The following is a 21,165-nucleotide window of genomic DNA, read 5'->3' on the forward strand; positions in this document are numbered from 1 at the left end:
GCCCTCCAGGGCTGTGAATGCAGTTTTATTTGTGTACAACCCATGCATGCTCTCTTGCAGATGGGATGCAGCCAAGTGCAGTGATTTGGCCAACAGCAGAAATGGAACTCGAGGCCAAGGAAGCAAAGTTTCAAGCGCAGATCTCAAACTCCAGCCCTTCATTGCTGAGCCCCACCAACAGGGAGCAAATGGGAGACTGAGCCCCCTCTCCCATCTTGCTTTTGTCAAGTGTCCTCAGCCCTTTTCTCTCCCTCTTCACCTTCCCTGCATCCCAGGGTATTGCTGGTGGAAACTCATTTTATCCTTCACACCCCAGCTCCAACTGCTTTCTCTTCCCCTTGCTGCAGCTGTTGCAGCTGACACATTCCTACTAGTCTTTTTTTTTTTTTTTTTAACAAAATGAGGCATTTTTTAGAGTTTTCATTACATACCTGTTACAAGTTTACACAGAGCTGAGTTGACACTGGGGTTAACCTGTAAGGTTCAAGGGAGGTGATCATAGAGCAGAGGGTGGACGTGAGCATTTCAGCATGGAGCAAGGAAGGGAAACCATATTTATGCCTTCTGTTGCAACATGCAGTTTTCCCTCATCTTCCTCAACAGCCACCAGCTTCAGGGCAAGAAAAGAGACGAGTGGAGGTTGGGTACAATGGAAACCAAGGGGAATTGGCTGTATAAAGGGAGGATTAGGGCACAGGGCAGGGACCAAGCTGTAGAGGAGACATCTCTGACTTTCCTGGAGGAAAAGACCTGTCCACACATCCCAAACTCTCCCTCCACTGGGACTAGCTGAGGCTGTGAGGCATTTTTAAGAAATATTAGAGGCAGATCATATTTATCCAAGGGCTTTGGGGTTTAGTCAGAGCTCCTGGACCTCCCCAAACTGACTGGCAGCTGTGGAGGACCTTGGGGTCATCCGGGGAAGAAGTGCTGAAGAGACCAAGCCACTCCTGGGCAGAAAGTCCAATAGGCTGGTCTGTGGTGGGCTCCCTGCACACACAGTGGAACGGGATGAGCTGCCGGCCAGAGGACCCCACACAACCCCAAGAGAGGAAGTTTTCCAGCTGATAGGCAGGAAAATGGGGCTATTCGCGGTGAACTGAGCTGCGGCGCAAAAAAAAAAAGTTCTTCCTCATTAGGGAGGAATTCGATGGGCCTCTCTGGGAACCAGTGCTGCAGCACGCGAAAGGTCAGGTCTCATTCTAGAAGCCTTTCCTCTCCTTCTGCCAGCAGGAAAAATAATTTAAAATATCCCCTAAAGAACTCTGTCTGCCCCCATCCCCCCCTTCCAAAAACAAAAAGGAGGAAATCAACTCAATCGGGGGAACAGCCTGCAGTGGGGATGGCCAATCTCCCTGCCCAGCCCATGGGACCCAGATCCCTTTCCATCCCACAACCTCATTATTAAAAGGCCACATCTACTCAAGGGGGAAAGGAACAATAGGTACATTCTAGTCCTGCAGCATGGCACGTTGCAGAGATCACTGTGTCTGTGGAGACCCATATCACAATCTGGCTGGTTGCATATGAGACTTTCTCAACGGAAATTCAGTCTGTTTAGTTGTCCCAGTTACACCTTTGGTGCTGTGGGTCTTGCCTGCACCAGCCACTGTGGAAGTCTCCCAGTGCTCCACTAGCTTACAGAAATGTGCGTCACAGTCTCATCTTGGGGTAAAGACAAAAGGAGTCAACTCTGGCAATCAGACCCATGTCAACACAAAGGTTTCACACCTTCATGACCAGCTACCATTACCAGCTTTTGATTCATGCAGTTTCAAAAGAATCAGATTCATCCAAACCCATGGAGGACCATCTTCATGTCCCATAGCACATCCAAACCTTTATTGAAACCATCTTGTGTCCATGCTACATGGGAAAATTGATAACTCTCAGTTGTCTGTTGTCATCTTTCTGTACCAGTTCCATTTGATTCTCAAATTGTTTGCGAATATGAAATTCCACTTTTGCGACTGAGGCTAATTAATTTGCTTAGGATAGTTTATTGTTACTCTGAACTCAGCATCTTGACCTGCTAGTTATATGGATTTTCAAACAGACTTGTAGAGAATAGCAGTTACACATTGGCCAAACCCTGGAACCTGAACTGAAGAAGTTTTGTTTCAGCTCTCATCAGCTACAAAGGACACAGTTAAGTAAAATCAGCTTAAGCTGGGATTGGAAAACTGTGTCTGCCACATTAGCAGAGAGATCAGATGACAGATTTGGTCTGGCCTCATTATCTAGCCATAAAAATGTAAGGACTTGAAGTATTTGGGGAGTAGGAATGCAGAGAGCAGGAGAGATTTCTGGAGGATCTCTATGCAGTAATTTCTGTCTGAGAAAAAGAGACCAAAGGAACCCCCACCCAAGCTGTCTGATGTGAGCTCTTATCTCCTACGACAAACTGAATTCAGGAGAATCAGTCTCTTCCTTTTGCAAACAGTTGGGGGAACAGGGGCTCCTGTGTGTCTACAACATCTCACATATATTTTTAGCTTCATCTATTTGGTTAGTGAGGTCACTGGAGCCCAGGCTTAAACATGTTTTAAGCAAATGTTACCCTGACCTGCCAAAGCTCTGAATTGCCTGTAGCTATACATACCCCAGCGAAACAGAGGTAATGGTGAAAGAGAATGTTATGCTAGTATTTTATGATAGAGTTCAAATAACTATGTATCCTCATTTATTGCAGCACTTTTTCTTTGGATATGGAAAGTGTAAAATACAGAGTTTTGGTCCAAAAAACATTTGATGAAGCTATTTCCTGGCTGAAGTAGCCCCTGTGCCTTTTCCAGTAATTCTGCATTTAGGATTTTATTTACACAGTTTAAGGATTAAATCACAATTTCCAGTCCTCAGTATAAAAACAAAAAAATCCAGCCCTTCTTCCCTCAGGGTTGGGTAGCATTATCGAAACCACTGCAAGGAAACAAAAGTCACCAGCTCCCATCATTTCCAGCCTCATCCAAACTAGAAAACAAGTTTGTGGGAGAAAACCTTCTCATGGAGCTGCAGAGATATTAGCAGATAATGCTTTTTGTACTGATAGCTTGTTTGGCAAATGTAATAAGCTCCTGACAGAGTCCCCAAGCTGAGTGCTGGCAGCACGCCAGGACAGAGTTGCAGGGCAGCAGGCAATATTCATAACTGTTCCAGATGTGAGGTGAAGCTGAGGAGCCTGCAGGAAGCTCACTGGGTTACAGGTAAGGTAGCATGGCCCTGGATCTTGCAGGATAAATGCCTGTCCTAATAGTCATTTTGACTGCTCTTCTGGGAATCATGAGCACACTAGCATAAACCTGGCCTCTGCACATGCTATAGATGTCTCCCAAGAAGAAAAAACCAAAACACCTTCAGAAGTATGGCACCTATCCTTATATTTAGTCTTTAAGATGAGTCATTCTGGAAAAAGCCCTTTTTAAAATGCTGATATAACCACCTCTTTCCTAAGGGTATATTCATGTAGCTGCAGGTGACCAAATGAGTGAAGCTCAGCAAAAGTTACTACTAACAAAGTAAGCTAAGGTTACTACCCATGTGCAGACCTTTAGCCTCCTGCAAATGCCAAAAAGAAATGTCCCTGCAGGGTGACTGGAGCTAATACACTTTACATTTGCATTTGGCTCAGAGTTACACAAGGCGTCTTGCTGGGGCAAAAGTAATAAAGAATTAAGCTCATGTAACCCAATTGGTTGCAAGTACCTGATATATCTCTGGTGGAAAAATGTTGCAGAAAAAGCACAGTTCTTGCTCCTGTGGAACCAGAAAACATTGAAGATTTGGTTCAGCTCTCCTCGTGGCTGGTCAGTGTGTCTGAAGTTCACACACCAAGACCAAATTCCTATTTTTCTCTTACCAGAATACCAAACATTTCTGCAAGCAATGTTATTCATCTAGAGAAGCCGTGGTCACTGCAATAGCAGACTACATACATCAAGATACTTAAGTCTAGAAAGTTATCGTTTGTGGACATTCATTCAGGCCTTCTGTTGTTCTTTCATTATTTGTATGTCTCCTTTCCTAAATTGGTAAGAAAGATCCTCTCCTTCCCAGAATGCCAAGACAGTGGCTGCCTATGCCTTATTGGGGTGCAGATATGGATGTCCCCATGGATCTGCTACCTATTTGCTAATCACTGGCCAAAACTGCAAATAATTCATGATTTATTTGATTATTGACAAGTTTTGATAATCAAATTAGCCACTGGGTGACACCATAAATGGCAGATACATGATGAGCAGTTAGTTGTTCAGGAAAGCTCACTGTAAACTGTTTAGAGACCTGTGCTATGGAAAAGGAGACATTTAAGCTGTCTAGATATACAGAGCTACCTACCAGGGCTCGTGCTGAGTGGTTTGAGAATGAGCAGAAAAATATAAAAGAAAATCCCCTGATAATTCATCGGTGGAGTGTAATTTACTGGATCTAATCAGAGCAAACATCTCTATGGCTGGAATGTTGAAATAAATTAAATATAAAGCCTTCAAGGTCACAGCCTACTAATCTATTAATGCAGCATTGCTGAAGTCAGGTGGATACACTCCAGGCGAACGCACTGTGCTCCACTGTGAAAAATCTTGATCAATTTGATGTAATGGGAATATTTCAAGCAGTGATCAGGCCTGCCTGAAAGAAAACGGAGTAAACAGAAGATATAGAGGATGCAACCTTCAAATGAAGAAAATTTAGCAGAATAGTCAAAGAAGTTTAGATGCTCAGATTGGAAGCAAAATAGACATAAAAAGACATTTGTGTTTGCGGGGGGAGTGAGAAGAGTTTGGAGAGTGTTGCTAGCAAGATGTAAGCTGTGAGAAGCAAATCCTGCTGTCCTAACTGCCTCCGAAGCCCGATGCAGGAGCAATTAAATATTGCAGGAGTCACCACATTACATTTCCCAGCTCCTGTAGTGACCGTTCCCTCTGGTCAGAGGTGTAGAGCCCTCTCTCGGCCCCAGCTGCCCCATTCAGCTGGCCAGAGGTTACCATCCTACCAGCTGTGCAGCACAGCCATTCCTCTGCCTTTCAAATCCCAGTCCTGAGGAGATCTGGCTGCAGAAACAAATACCACCTCAGCATCGAGCAGGTCCCAGCTAAAGGGCAGCCCTGGACCAGGCAGGGGCAGATGCAAGCAGGAAGCAGTGGAGACCCCAGCCACGGGCACACAGCAGTGCAGAGCCAGCACAGGAGGGTCTCCTGGTCCAGCCAAATGGGTGGACACTCTGGAAGGACCTTGGTGCCTGGTAAGGTCCTAAGCCTTTGAGGACTGCCTTAGCAGCCCTGGTTATTGTCATACTGAGGTGCCTGGAGGTCTGCCCTGCACCGCAATGTGATGCCCTAAGATTTCATTGGTACCATGGGTTATTTTTTTCCTGCTCTGATGGCTTGCATGGCAGCAGAGGATCTTTCTATCACAGGATTAGAAAATTCCTTTATCTTATTTTACTTATTTATTTTTGATAAATTTTATAGTCACCTTCAGTTTCACACTCCTTCCTGTGAATCGCACCATTAAAAATGACTGCTTCACCCTAGCTGTTAATTTAAGATTAGATCCTGTATGCGCGTGCACACACATAATGCCATCCATTTTGTTTCAGTCCTCTCTGCATATGTTGTAATGTGATCTAGAAAGGCATGATCATATTCCTATTCCTCTGCTCTCCATCAGACCCTGCTTTGCTCTGTACATGACGATCCCCATCTCCAAAGGTGGCGGTGGTTGTGTGTTTCTCTCCCCATTCATCACACAGTCTCTCATCCTCGTTCACTTGCATATCTTTCATATCCTGGCCTGAGCTTTCCTATGAAGTGCTCTCTCTTTGAGACTGACAACCTCACTAGCAATAATGGAGGTATCTTCAGAGAGCCCTGTGCCACAAAATAATACTATTATCCCCATTTTGGGGGACAGGGAATGGAATTGTGGTGATAGGAAGGTCAACACTGTTAAAAGCATCTACTAATTTGAGAAAGCATAAGGCTTGATTTTTCAGAGTACATATTTCCACAGCATTTTGCTTGATCACAGTACAGGTCCCCTTTGACCGCATCTGCAATCATGAGAGTTTCACCCTTGTGTCTGGCAGAAGGGGGTCACAAACTGGGGCCTGAAGCAATTAGCAGCATATAATTAGTGCCCAACTCTGAGGAGTCTGACCTGACCAGAGATACACAGCAAAATTCCCATCTGAAACAGGCTGGGCTGGAAAAGCTCTAAAAAAATGAATGCTGGGTCATATGATGAAAAATATCACATCTAGCTATCAGCTGCAGTCTAATAGTTCTAAACCTGTGGCCTGTTTCTCTAAGGATTCAAGCCTATTAGGAAGGTGCTTAGATTGCTGTAAAGGCATTCATGCTTATACTAGAAAAAAATTGAGTGTGAAAATCAAAGCTGTGAAAAAAACCCAAATTTTGCACAGATGTCATGATGACAATAAATAAAGAGCACCCCAGAGGCTTTTTGATGAGCTGATAGTCTCATCAGCTGAGTTGTCAGCTGGAAAAGAGATAGTTACCTTCCCTTTTTTCCAAAATAGTTTTTTTGGCCAATATCTGTCTGGGTTGAGGTCCTACATGCTGGGGACACCGTTTCTTCCTCTTCTCTGCTCTTTATCCCAGCACTCAGCCAGGAAATCCATTAGTTTAAGCACAGTTGTGGTTATCTTCAGTATCTAGACACCCTGTCAGAAAAGCCTAAGTTGTCCTGTATGTTCGGAGAAAGAATTATAAACAAACTGATTGAAAATCCAGGAGATGGGAGAGGGACCTTCTTCCCCCTCTGCTTCCTGTGGTCCTGAAAATCCAAGACTTTTAAAAAAGGACATAATTCTACATTTCCTGCCAAACTTCCCATTGTTTCTTTAAGCCGAGGTAAGGTTCCAGCTTTTTTGGTGTGCTTTCCTTTTTTGTTTATACTCAGCAACAACTCTACTTGTACAGGTTTCAGCTGGTGCTAGCACAAACCACCATCTGATCAAAATTGTGATCCAGGTTTGTTAAAATAAAACTAGTCTCATCAGGCTCGGTACTAGATAAGGGCATGTGCCTGCACAAATCTGAAATGCTGTAGAAAAATTTAGTTTTCAGGCTTTCCAGCCTGTTATCGTCCTGCCTGAATTTGGTGGGAAAGGAACATAAAACACAGAAAGCAAACAAGTTTGAGTATTTCCTAAGATTCACAGTTTTCACTTAGAAAAGGTGGGGGGGTTCCCCACAGTCAAAACAATAATAAATTGCAATGAAACAGTCACGGAGTGCCTGTCTCTGGCCCTCATGCCTCCCTCAGTGGTTTCCCTTTGGGGCAGTGGTTTGTCCCTGTGCGATGCTGGGCCTTCGGGGACACGTTTCTGCACCTCAGACATTTTTGCAAGGTGTCAGCCTTGCATCTCACCTCTATTTGGCTGCACAATCGTTTGGTTGGAGCCCCTGAGGCCTTCTTCAAAGCCCAGCAGAGCCAACAGGGGAATTTCGTATTAATCCAAGGAGCCTTAGGTGTGGATGCCAGTTTATAAAGCTGTGGTGGAGGGGAGAGGCACTAAGGGATGTGGGGGAGAGACCTGGTCTGGCTCTCCAGGGCAGCTCTCCGATACAAAGTAAAGTGCAGGAAATTGGGACGAGCGGCAGATTGGCTCCAAAAGCACCCGCTTAGGTTAAAGCAGACTGTTGATGCAGCTACACCCACTAGGAGCCATCCCCACTGCTGCAGACCTTCAAAACGCAGGCTCTGAGAGCTCCCCTAGGCAGAAAATCAAGCTGGTTTCAAAGAGAAACCTCTCCTTCAGGGACATGTGATCCCACCTGCATTTCATCACCACCGCCACCCCCAACAAAATCTAGCAAATGCAGCAGAAGGACCAGGTTTTGCCCAATGTGCTCATTCCAGCCACCAGCACTAGCCTGGTCCCAAAGATGGTGATCTGGTGAGGCTGTGAGGTTGAACCGGCAAAGAAAAACCTATATTCAAGCAACTGATGAGAAAACCACCTCTTTGACTTTGGCTCACACGTTGTTGAAGCCACCAATAAAGAGTAAGGGCTTTGTTCCACCCTCATCATCAGTCGTATCTAGTAAGCTGGCAAGGAGTTAGGACGTTGCCAGTATTTTCACACATGCAAAAAAACTCTACCCCCCGCAAAAAACCCATAGCCCATTACTCACATCCCCAGAGAAATCATAATAAGAGACACAGTATACCACCTTCAAGCAGGAAATAGCTGCCTTTCTAATGCTTGCTAATTGCTTCACTTAAAACTAGTTTGATTACTTGGCACCGAGACAGTATTTTAAACCTGAATTATTGCTTGGAACTTTCCTTTCACCTACCAAGATCCCAGGCCATAAAAAATGTGTAGCAAAGGTCTCCCTGTGAGGTGCAGGATTGCCTGTTAACTCTTTTATGAATCATAAGAGATGTTTGGCTGCTGGGACAATGTCTTGCCATATTGGAGTATGTGCCATGAGAATGAAGGTGTTATTTATTAATACCACAGCAGGCAGAGACAAGTGTGCACGTGGAGAAACGTGGGTTGCTGAAGCAAGTCATGCTGTGGAGCTATCAGGCATATTCCTAAACGCTGTCACCTGAGGCGGGATCACATTTTCACTCTCTGAAACAAATAGGCCAAATCTATCACTCCAAGGTTCAGGTGAAAACGAATTATTTCTTAACTCGGCTTCACTTTTTCCAGTCAAATGGGAATTACAGGGCTGCTTTTAGGGGGTGAAAGACATCAGGGCAGCAGTTATGGGGGCATGAGCTGTACATACTGACCTGCAGGAGGAGACTGGTTTGGGACTTGGCTTTACCAAATACTGTCATTAAAAGTGCCTTTGTCACAGCACTGCTTTAGGATCAGAAATTAACTTGCATTTTGTACTTGACAGGAAGCTATTAAGAAATCTCCACAGCTACAATAAAACTGATGCTTAAATTGCAATCTTTCAAAAAGAATTTGAATCTCAATATGAAGCATCAATAAGGTAAGCAGCAGCTATGTAGTTGGCACATCCCTGAAGTGTCTGTTCCTGAAGGTCTCCCTTCAGGTAAGACTTGGCTCTAGGGAAAACACAGGCTTCGTAGCCAGGGATGTGTGGGACAGCATCCAACAGCGATGCGCCTGTCCAAACAGCTTCAGGGGGGATTTTCAACCACCTCCCACACCAATCAGTTATGTTTCCCATCAAATTCACTATGAAGTTTCTTTATCCTCTTGTCAAATGAAGTTTTTTTTACAACTACACGGAAGCTATCCTGTAGGATGGGGGACAGTTGGGACTTTCTCCTTGTCCATGCCACTTGGGAGCAGACTCTGACCTCTAACTTACCTCCGAGGAGTTTGGCAGCTCACAATCTTGCTTCAGAAAGCCAGTCAAATAAAATGTACAAGAAAATGGTGATGATGTGGGTGTAAAACATAGCTTGAATCTAACACAGGATGTTTTGAGGCAATTAGTCAAAATATGTGGAAGAGGGTGGGTGTTGCTATCAAGCCATCGGGGGTTTTTTTAAGCAGCAGGCATCCAGAATAAAATTTACACATGAAGAAGTCTGAAGTGCAACTCAGCCACAGAGAAAAGGTTTCCGCTTTGGGGGGCTGCACATGGGTCTGTTCCCAGCAAAGATTTACTCAGAAGTGAGCATGGAGCTCTAGCCTGTGCATCTGCACTGCACAGGGCTGGCACCCACCGCCTATTTCTGCTCTTACTGGGCCAATTGACAGAGTAAATCAGAGAATCTCTAGTGGCCGGGAGAACATTTTGGAAAGGGTCACTAGCTAAAATGTTGGCCTATTGGTCAGAAAGCAGGAAAACAGGTAAAAAGGAACAAAAGTATCTGGGTCTACACGCAACGGGAGGAAAATAACATTTTTTTTCATCTTAGGAAGCCACTTTTAAAGCTTTCCATGGGAAGAGGACAGACGACATATGCAGATCTAAGCACAGGAAATATTTGGTGCTACCAGCCGTGTGATGGCTCTGAAGGTGTCTTTGCAGCTGATGTTTTTAAGCCTCTGTGTCAGGAGAAAATGAAGCCATGGGCCAGTTTCTCAGCTGGTGCTGGTGCCTAAATATTAGTGATAAAAGAGACTCCCAGCTGGGTTCTTGTGCTTTACTGTCACTGAAATTGAGGGTAGGAATTGAAGATTAGCACCAAATAATCCCTTTTCTGAGGCGATGCCCCCACAAATCCCTGGAAAATGGTTGCGGCAAGACTGCCCTTGGTTCAGACCACGTGATGACAGAAAGAGGGATACCAGACACTGGCCACTGGTGTCCCATGAGCCCCTTCTCACTCTGACCTCAACAATGGGGGTGGAGATGGAGGACCTGCCACAGTGCTACCCCAAATATGTCTTCTTGCATGCCCTGAACCCCAAGAAATGCAATTTGCTTCAGAAAGTTATACTGGGGCAGATCTGGGGAAAATCATCCTTTAGAAGGGTAATATTACAGAAAAAGAAGCAAGGTAACATTTAGGAAAACACTAAAGATGGACTGTTTTATTTGACCAAATGAAATCCAAGCAGAAAGCACACCCCCAAAGAAATCTCTGTCACCAGACGTGCCCCGAGCTGGGAGATGTCTCATCTAATCCCCAGAGTCAACACTAAGTTTTAGGGAGAAAAGACACTGCCAGGGCTGAAGATGAGGGAAGTGCTGCCTCTGACATGGAAAACACCAGTTCCAGCTTCCTCAACACTAATTTTGTCACCCAACATGACCATAATGGGTGCAGGATTGATTGAATACACCGTGCTATAAGGGGACCCCCTTAGCTTGCTATGTATAAAAAGCAACCCCATGCCTCCGGGATAAATATTTGTGCTTTTATGATTTTTTCTTCTCTTCAGCCCACTTCCTGCATCTTTTACCAGTCCCCTAAACATCTGATGAAAGACTTACAAAGATCATGGCAGGAACTGAAACTTAACATTTTTGTCTTCAAGCTTCAAAAATATTTCCCAAACATCTCTTATTCCTCTACAGGAAATCCCTTTAAAAACATTCTCCAGTGAGCAGTTAAGTAGTTGAACCAACACACATCCCATCTCAAGTTTCTGCTGGTAATTAATAAACCAACTGAATATCTTACAGAATGGTAACTTCTATCGTTTCTAGATAAGCATTAATGCATCTGGTTATTTCCAGACCTTTGTTGATGTGATCGGAAAAGCAAATTAGACAGTGTTGTAGCAGTCTGCTTAACATTCCTTCTTTTGTGCTATTACTGTTAATTTATTCCTGTAAGCCAATTTTTGCACTGTCACTGCTGTGAAGGTTTTCTCAGCAATTTAATTACAAAAAAGAACCATCCAACATCAAATTGCTGCAGGATAAAAATCAGTATTTAAGATGTCAGCTTAAAAGCAGCTCACATCTTGTCTGTGTATGCGGGGGAACACATGCACACACCCATCAGGCTCATTTGAATCTGTAAATTTATAAACTCTCCTTTTTTTGTAAGGAAAACATTTGCCTTGATGTTCTATCATCCTTGGAACTAAATGTTTCTTGGTTAATTGAATAAACATTTCTGCATTATAGAAAATAAAGAGAAGTTATTATCCCTTAAAAATCCTATGCATCTGAGGAGGTCCAAGACTTTCTGAGAACCCAACATTTTATTAAGATTTTTGAGCATGCATAATTTTTTGCCCATAAATGCCACCCACTCAGAAACAAAGGAACTACAGTAGGCTGTAATTACTTCCCTACACAATAGATTCCAATTGCTCCTATCAAGAAATATTACATAATTATTATAACTTAGGGCTGTGATTATATATTTGCTCAAAGGAGAATCACACATAATAGAAAGCAATGGGACTTACGGCTCTTCATCTATTGTGTCAACTCATACATTTAAATTATTTGATTAGAAAACTAAATAAAGACCTTGAGTCCTAAACAATACTTTCTCATCAGCTGTCAGGATTGAAGGAAGTGATAAATGATGGAACATTCACGTTTGTACAGAAAAATTGAAGAAGTGGGACAATAAAGAGGAGAGGATATGTTGTGTGTCTACTTGTGTCCATCCGTCTGTCCATCCATCCCTCAAAATATTGGGCATCCTCTGCATACACCTTGCAATAAATTTGCAAGGAGGTGATAAATAAGAGTATAATTCCATAGAAGATGAAGACAAAGATCAGCCTGTGGAAGACACCAAGAAAAATCAACGCCTCATTTTCTTCTTCATGTTCTTGCAGACTCACCCTCTCCCCTCCCTCACACAGGCTGAGTTCTGGGCTATTTATATGAGTTTCCAACAGAGGCAGGGCCTGCACGCACTGGGACGTGGGAGGATGAGGAGGAGGCAGAGCTTCACAGAGGCTTACCATGTTGCTCAACAGTTTTGCACACCTGATTTAAATCAACCATTTCTCATGCTCACAACTCATGCCTCAGATAACCCACGTCTTTGATGCTACCAACATTTAGGATAAGTTCTCCTGCTTTGTATCCTTGGATAACCTGACAAAACAAGAGGCAGATGGCTATCAAAACCTGGACAAAGTACTACCTAGATAGAGCAGGCTCTGAAGATGATAAGCAGAACTGCTGCTGAAGAAGGTGCTAGAAGGTGACCTTCCCCTCATAGACACACAATATCCCTTGGTGCTGAACTGCAGCGCTCTCAATGCAGTCACCTGTTGCACTTAAGACCACAACAATTCGCATTTTCTGAAAAGCAAGAAATAGAATTGAAACAAAACAAAACAAAAATCCTTTTGGGCCTGCAAAATGCCATTCCAATCACAACAGCACGTGAGACAGGAGGACATTGGTTCAAATTTTGGCATCAAGTCCAGCTGTCTCTGTTAGCAGACAGAGTCCGGCAATGTGGCAAGCATGTACGGCGGCTGCAGATCGGTCTGTGACCACTCGTTGGCATGGAGCCAGAGCAACTTCAAAGAGAAATGCCACAAGAAGCTGATTTTTGATGTGTATGTAGTCTTTTATTAGGAATTTTTATATTTCTGCCTATTAATAGCAGAAGTAACATCACAATCTCCCAAAGTTTAACAAATCTAATGCGTTGTACATATTGGATGGAAGCAATTTAATATGAGCTCTCTTTATTGTCATAGATCTCTATTGCAAACAGTTCCTGGTTAATGGTCAGGAGTTTGCTGTTTTATCTTTTTAAAGTAAAATCTTTTAAAGTCCAGATGGAGAGGTTTTTTTACAGCTGTGTGGGACATTGACACATGCTGAAGTCTGCGGGTGGTATTAGAATTCTACCATCTACTGTAAAAGGATTTTTGAAAGTAATTTTAAATGGACGTCATCAATTTGAAGATCACTTTGGATCTCATAATGTTACAAGAAGTATTTCAGACTACCACGCGAAGCCAGCTGTGGGGAGAGAAACTGATGCTCCATGCCAAATAAGCCTCTTTTCTTTGTATTTTAATGATATTTTATATTGGATTTTTAAATGCTTCTGGGGGAAGTTGCAACCCTGTGAAGAGCCATCGCTGCTACTGGATGTTCAGGTGAGCCCCAGCATCGATCACAGGCTCTTATACTGGGCCCAGCGCTCTCAGCAGCAACTGAGGGCTGGGACCCACCTCACTCTGGTGCTTACAGGGATATTCTTGACAGCAACCAGGAGGAGAGAAATGACAGTGTTGATTTCCAAAAAAAAGCACCATCTTTTGCATTAAGAGAGCATTTAGAGTTGCAAGGAAGCTTTCTGGTTCCAGCTGCTTTTGCTTCCACTGTGACCTCTTCTAGCTTTTATTAAATCTTGGTTAGGAGTGTTCATTGTTCTACACACAGACCTCAAATTTACAAGGGGCTGGAAGCGCGCTTAATCTGCAGAGAGGAAAAAGCTTCAGAAAGGGAAAGCTCTCCCCATCAGAGAAACTTCTGGAGTGGAAAAAATGACCAAATCACTTGGAAAGGAAAATCCTGGTGCAGGGAAACACGAGCCAGATTGTGGCCTAGAAAGTGGTTGAGGAAACTAAACACTTTGCAACTAAAAGTATATTTTAAAGCAGGGACAGGCAATGTATTTTAAACTCCTTTTCACAATCACCTCACCTGCTGGGCTTCATTTCAGTGCCCAGTAGTTTTATGAGATGAATCCATCTCATGCCGTTCTGTTTAACTTGCACATTCAGCTTCCAGGAGTGAAGCACATCTCAGAAGGGACCAGGATAGTCTGGGACAGGGCTGGATCCATCCTCCCTTGGCATCTTCCCTGCAACCCAGCCCTCAAAGGTTTGCACCTTTTGATGTTTTCTCTTTACAATAAACACTCTGATTTATAAATGTACATATAACATATATCCTCCTTAAGAAGGGAGGATGGTCTCAAACTAATTCTGGCACAGTTCCCTGTTAAGGCCGATATTTGTCCAGCAGCAGGGACAGGTTCTAGAAGAGCCTGCTTTGGGAAGGTGTCACTATTTCAGGTTGGGGCAAATTTTGGTATGGTTTTTCCATCAACATAGTGCCAAACCAGCAAGGCCCTGAGCTCAAGAAGCACTGGTAGAAGAAATGAAACACAGTTGCCTACAAATGTTGGGCTGCTGAAGTTTCTCAAATCTCCTGTTGCAAATGAATGTCAGTAAAATCCCCAAAGTGCCTCATTTTCCTCTAACACAGATGCAGACAGAGATAAACATTGTCTCAGGGCTACGGTGTCCTCCTCAAACACTGGGAGTCAGATTTAAAGGGATCTAAGCCAAGGAAGAAGCTTCAAGCCTGAGACCAAAGTGGCATGTTGGGCTGTGTAGTGAAATGAAGCTGGGTTAATTAGCATTGATAATATACAACTGTGGGCTGGTGGGTTGGCTGATGTAGATAAGGTGCAGCTGTGGCTGGTTCTGTTAAATGGTTGAGAGCCAATGAAGAGAGAGCAGCTGAGGAAGAAGAGGAGAGAGGAAGAAGCAAGAGAGACAGAACACATGCTCTGGATGAGGTGAGCTGAGGAGAAGGCAGCAGAGGGGCTAGCATGAAGAGTGTGCTGGTATGAGGTGGTAAAAGACCTTGTTGCAGCTGGCTAGTTTGGAGAGTGCTGTGACAGGGCTGTGCCTTTGGTCCCCTTCAGAGCACCTGGCACCTCAGGACATCATGAAGCTAAATTAATTGGGAGGCTGGGAAGCCATCAGGTACTACAGGAATTACTATGATGGTGAAAATACCTATTCATCATTTTCTGCCCTGTTCTGGTCTGTCATGAGGATTGGTATCTATTGATTGATCAGCTGGATCCCAGCAACTGATAGCTAGCCCTCAGTATCTACTTTTCCTGTAGTATCCTTTTATGACATGCATTTTAAAAATATGCTTGTATGCATTGCAGTCTTTTTGCATTAATTTAAATAACTGGATTTCATTTATTTAGTCAAAAGCATTCTGTGAGACACACCTTGTTCAGCATTACAGATGCAAATGTTTAAAGCTTCCATCAGGAGCTACTGTTTATGAAAAGCTCCCCCAGTACACCATAAACACAGAGAGGGCTACAGGGACTGGTGGGTTGTGCTGTGACAGGGAAAGGAGCTACCTGCCAGGCACCAAACCTCCTGGGGAATGCTGAAAGTGCCATGGGGGAACCCCTGACCGGCTGGTCACAATGCAGTGATCTTTGCTGCAGGTATGTAGAGCAGCATGAGATGGGGATGGATGCTAATGCACAAGGCAATACAGACCCTTCAGGGGGGGAACAGAAGATAGAAATGTGGGAGCAGGCGAGGCTTGCAGCTGGGCTGTGTGGTCAGAGCTTCCCCCTCCTGAGAGCTCAGCACCAGTCCTGCCGGACCTGACCTCCACTTTCACCCTCTCTGTGGGAATGGAAGCGGTGCCAGGGCTTTTGCCAGTGTCTTTCTGCTCTCTAGGAAGCACCCAACTTTACATCCAAACTGCTCTCTGGTCAAACAGCTAGGGGAAAAAAAAAAAAAGGCAATTACATGTATCTTTAATTACATTCAAGGTAGCACCGGTGTTGCTTAACCTTCAGAAAACAGCCTAACATTGCTATTTCCCTGATAAGCTGGAATTTCCTCCCAGTCTGACAAGCTGAAACACTAGAGCCCTTTATTTGGGGAATGGTAGATTTTTCTTTTCCTTGCACTGGTGATCCCTGTGTAATTTCATTTAGCAATGCCACTGTGCTAGGCTGGCTGGGAGGGAAAATCCCTGTACTTAAAGAACTGATCTGGAGAATTAGTTCCTGAGGAACAGCCAAACATCTCTTGCAGCATCTTGGTGTATTAGGACTTTTAATTTGGCTTTACGTTTCCTAGAAGTTTTTGAACAAAATGTGTGTGTTGGTGGGGCTGCAGACCCAGAGGAAGCACCCAGCTTGTTACCATTTATTTTATCCTCTGATTTCGTTTGGATTTCAATTAGACTCATCATGGGAGTAGAGAAACAAACAAACAAAACCCCCCTGCTAAATAACAAAAGCCATAGATTCATTCTACAGCCATTGCATTTTGAAATGTAATTACTTTAACATGTAGGGATGGGGGAGGGGGTTATTACTCATAATACCGGAAAGCTTTCACGGAATAACACAGAATTATTAAACTTTTCAGAAAGAATCCAGTCTGCAGTTCCCACTGCACATTTACCTGTGATTCTTCCTTTTCCTGTGGCCGAGAATCGCTTTGTATTATGCTTTCCCACCTATAAAAGAAGTCCTTGTTCACAGCTGCCCTGAGGTGCTCATAATGTTATTGGTTCTGTGCTAAGAAGTTTGGGTTGCTGTGAATTCCTGCCTTATGGCTTTCTGGTTCACAAAAGTAAACACATTTGCTAAGTTAGCTAGGCTTCACGGTGCCCAAAATCCCGTGGGGAATGAAATGTCCTATCGGAGCAAGCTTTGAAACTCTAGTTGCTCTGCAACACTTTTCCCGGGCAGGAGAGCACACAAAGCATGCTTCTGTGTTGTATTTACTGCTTTTTTGTGGATCCAGTGCATAAGAGCTGCATTGAACCTTGGCAGAGGGGAAGAGGGCTCCCCTTGGAAACGTGCAGGATGCAATGGAAAAAAAAAAATAAAACCAGTGCTTTTTGCTCCTTACTGAGTCCCTTGTGCCCCGCACACAGGGGGCTGCCCCAGATGAAAAAAACACTCACGGGTGAAGGGAGAAGCAGCCAAAATGGTAACTTTCCTGGCTCAGATGTACTTACTGAAGAATAAATGGGTAAAGCCAAGGCTGGTTGGCACACAGGGTGCCTGCAGCACGCATGTCCCTGCTGCTGCCTCAGCTCAGCTGCTGAGTGCTATAGGAACCACCCACTGTGATGCTTAGAGTGGGGACAGGCTGCAGATAGGTCCCCTGACACACAGGCTGCTTCTTCATTGAACACCCATAGGCAGAAGAGCCTTTGAAAAATGCCTTTTGCTGACACAGCTTCTCAAATGTATTTTCTTCATTTTCTTCTGTCACTAATTAGATCCGGGTGAGACCTGGTGGACCCTAGTCTGGGTTTTGGGGCCGGGGAGTGTTCAGGCAGGATGAACCAGCAGAGCACCAGTTAATTTAGCTGAGAAGGTAGTGCCCAATTTAAAACTATCAGCAGTAGTTTGAGAATTTTTTTTGGAGAGAGGGTGTCTTGTTGGGCCCAGCCTTCTCCAGCACAGATCCTGCAAGAGGTGAGGGCATCTGGGAGATGGTTCCTGGAGAAAATCCCTCTCTGGAAGGACATCCACCTTCCCTGAAGCCCTCTCCCCATGCAAAACACATGGGACAAACTCCTGGGGTGGACAGGACCAGAGAGCATGCTGATTGCTAGAGACATGGCCAAAAGTAACAGCAGCCTAAAGTGCAAGCTGGCATCCCAAAGGCTGGACTGTCCTTCCCTGCATGGCATGCTGTGGCAGTAGCTGTAGGCAGTGGTGTGAACATCTGGCAAGGGATTATCCTGGGAAGAAGGGCATTACCAATGCTGTTTCTGTGCCATGTCTGCGGTGGGAAAGCAGCAACATGTCTGACAGCTCACCCTCACTCCAGGAGTCATGCATGTGCTCAGGACATGTCCCAGCTGCTCCTTTCCGGTCGTGGTGGATTGCCAGTTATGCTTGTGTGCTCACACACACAAAGCACATGAAAGCAGGCAGCATAACTGACACGCTATTTCCTCACTTGCAACGAAAAGTCCTTGCTGCCTTAGCCTCCTTAATCTGAAATTAAATTCTACATTGGCTGCAGCTGATCATAGAGCAGGGCATGGGTGGCTGCAGAGCAAATCACAGCTAAGCGCTCCAGACATTTGCACTCACTCCTAACACCCATGTCGTGTTGCCATCAGACACATTCCAGAAGTCCTCATTTTCTAGGCATGAAAACATTTTAACAATAACCAGAAATTCTTCCGATTACATGGTTATATTCGGCTGCTGAAAGCAGACTCTTATTAAGCTAGGCAGAGAGCAATTAATGTCATGTAGAGAGCAGTCTTCCACATGGCAAAAAGCTGGACTAATATATCTTTCCCACCCCCAGCAGCTGGGACCATGAGTTAAGGCTCCAAGTTTGAAAAAGCCTATTAAGACTCTTGCTGTAAGCATGTGAGCAGCTCTGCTAAAATCAGACCCTGGAGAAAATCTGGTTGTAACGAGATCCATAAAGGTTTTAGCACTGAATTTAGTGGGCACAGTGTTTTATCTGTAAATTTCCGAGGGTTTTACCTTCGTTTTGCTCCTTCGCACCACTAGCGATCTGGATGGATATTTCTTCATTGGTGTGCTGAATGTTGAAATGATACGTAACTGGATTTCAAACCTGATTAAGCTGGAAGATTTTCACCAACCAGAATCTTCAAAGTTCGTTATTTATAACCTTTTTCCAAAGGAGTCTGGAGGCTATTCTCATGTGTCTGCAGCTCCTAAAGAAAGAAAAAAAACAACATAATGAAACTAAGCCACAAATTGCTTCACAATTATTTTTACCACCTAATTTGGTGCACGAGGCTGGAGGCTTGCTCTTTGCATACTGTAATCCTGCCGCAAACTCAGGAACAGCCTGAAAGGCCACGGAACAGACGAGATATTCATTATCATCTCTTTCATGTTGCAGCTGTGACAGAGGCCCTGGAGAATTTGCCCAGCATGATATTTGCAAATGCCTGCTTGCCTCTGTATTACCTAAACTAGAGAACTGCTGCTGAGGATGACGTTCCTCCTACTGCCCTACTCCCTTCCAGCAAGCACAGCTGTATCACCCAGAAAATGCAATCTGGACCAACTTCCATGGGACTCTCAATCCTGGCTTGCTGTCTGCCTGATGATGGTACACTTGGGACGTGAAGCAATGATCCCACCACAGCTCAGGCTAGAGTCGCTCATGCTCAGCAAGTCAAAGACTCAGGATGTTCCAGGATTTATAGATTTTTGCAGTGAGTTATGGTGCTCATTGATGAGACAGGGAAGTTACAGTAAAACCACTAACTCTACAATGAAAGGGCTTTTATACGCTCCGCTGCAGTGGTGGTTATGGCTGCCAATTTTGCACAATTCACTTTCAAGGACAAGAGCAGCACAAACTGGTTTAAGACGATTTCTGAATGATGAATGCTGACTTGAAAGGTTTCCAGTACGACATAATTACTCTGCATTAATGTGCAATACACAATGGTCTATATGTATCTCAATGGGAATCTCAGTGGGGCTTCATGGGCACCATTCCAAGTAACCTCCGCTGGGAGTCACGCTTATAGTCCTACAGGCTGACATACAAATAGATCCCATATTCATTCCTGAATTATTTCTGTGCAGAATCAGATGCGAGAGATCCAGGGCCATATTCACTGGTGTGTGGCAGCTCACAATTGTACTCAGCTGTAGTGAATACAGCCCGCTTTATTTTCTCTCCTTGGCCTGATGTATTTTGCTTCGGCTAATGTATGCACACCTTAATCTTTAGTTGTCCAGAGACAGACAACTCTAATGAACTCCCTATAACTTTATTTAAAGATACATTTTCACTAAGTGAGGTCGGGGAAGGGAGACTCAACCACTTGTCCCGAGCAAAGGCCAAACGGAATGAAGAATTCATTTAGTTATTCACAGCTAAACACCATGCACTTTGAGGTTTCACCTAGCCCTCCAAATGAACTGTTATCCTCTATATTGGTTGTCTTTCTGCAAAGACCGTCCCGGTACTGTTGTTGGGTAGATAATGAAATACTCAAGTTCAACATTCACATCATCCTGATCAGCTTTTGCATACCTCAACATCTGGCACGTATTGCTTGTTTTACCACTGCTAGAGGCCCAGGTGCCCTGGCAATGAGCTGATGATAAATGCATTCAGGAAAAAAAAAAAAAAACCAAAAAACAAAAAACAAACCAAACCTCTTATTAATCAGTTTTTGGTCTGGAGTTAAAGCTCAGAGCTATTTGAAGCAGGGTTTTTTTTTCCTGGGCTCATTTCCAATCAGCATGATAGCTGTACTGGTTTTGCACCACCATGCTGCAGTAAGCCCTCGGGTCACAGCTCTTTGCTGCAGTTTGCCTCATGGGGAAGAGGTGATGTGATGCTGGGCAAATGAAAGCAGCCCTCATCACAGCCAGAAAGTCCTTCTCCCAGAGCCAGTGTCTCCAGCCCATGGGATGGAGGGGGAATATCTTATTAACATTATAGGTGACTCCCCTTCCCTGTTTGGTTTTCAGCTGTCAAAGGCTTGGAGTGGAGGTAAAGACAGTTGTGAAGGGGCTGTTAAAAGGACTTGGAGGAGTAAAACCAAGGGTACAGAGAAGTGCACTGTAAATAGGCAGCTTCAAAGTCAAGAATGTAACAATGGCTGGACACATCCCAGGTGGAGTGGGTTATTCTTCACGGAGCTAAGCCTTGGATCAAAGGAGACCTCAGACTTCCAAGACTGGAAGGCAGAGCAGGTTTGGGTGGGTGGTGGTGAGCGTGGGTGGTGGTGGCAAAAAGAGGTGGAGAGCAAAGGAGGATTCCCTTCAACATAGTCAGGGCAGGCCATGAACAGATGAGTTCATTACTCGCTGCAAGCAATTAGCTGCCTGATGCACAGTAAGGTCAGGCTGAGTTTGTGCAGAAGGCATAGGACCCATTTTTACCTCAGGAAGCAAGGTTTACATGAGGATACAGCCTGTTGCTTCCTCTCCACCCTCAAACTTTTGAACCAGCTTGCCAGTTCTAACCACATTCAAAAGAGGGGTAGATGCCTC

The 21,165-nt window shown here is 44.4% G+C and overlaps 1 long non-coding RNA gene across 2 annotated transcripts in view; it reads right to left on the reverse strand.

The window, feature by feature from the left end:
- Positions 1–1,832: 1,832 nt before the first annotated feature.
- The window catches only part of LOC114015806 (uncharacterized), a 50,532-nt gene continuing 31,199 nt past the window's right edge, over positions 1,833–21,165 (reverse strand). For both annotated transcript variants that reach the window (XR_003559937.2, XR_003559934.2), the window contains 2 exons: positions 18,658–18,854; positions 1,833–4,626 (listed from right to left, as the gene is read on the reverse strand). This is a non-coding gene — a long non-coding RNA (uncharacterized LOC114015806). The remainder of the gene's footprint in view (positions 4,627–18,657; positions 18,855–21,165) is intronic.

The sequence above is a fragment of the Falco cherrug genome, chromosome 7, assembly GCF_023634085.1.
Source record: "Falco cherrug isolate bFalChe1 chromosome 7, bFalChe1.pri, whole genome shotgun sequence".
Lineage (NCBI taxonomy): Eukaryota > Metazoa > Chordata > Aves > Falconiformes > Falconidae > Falco > Falco cherrug.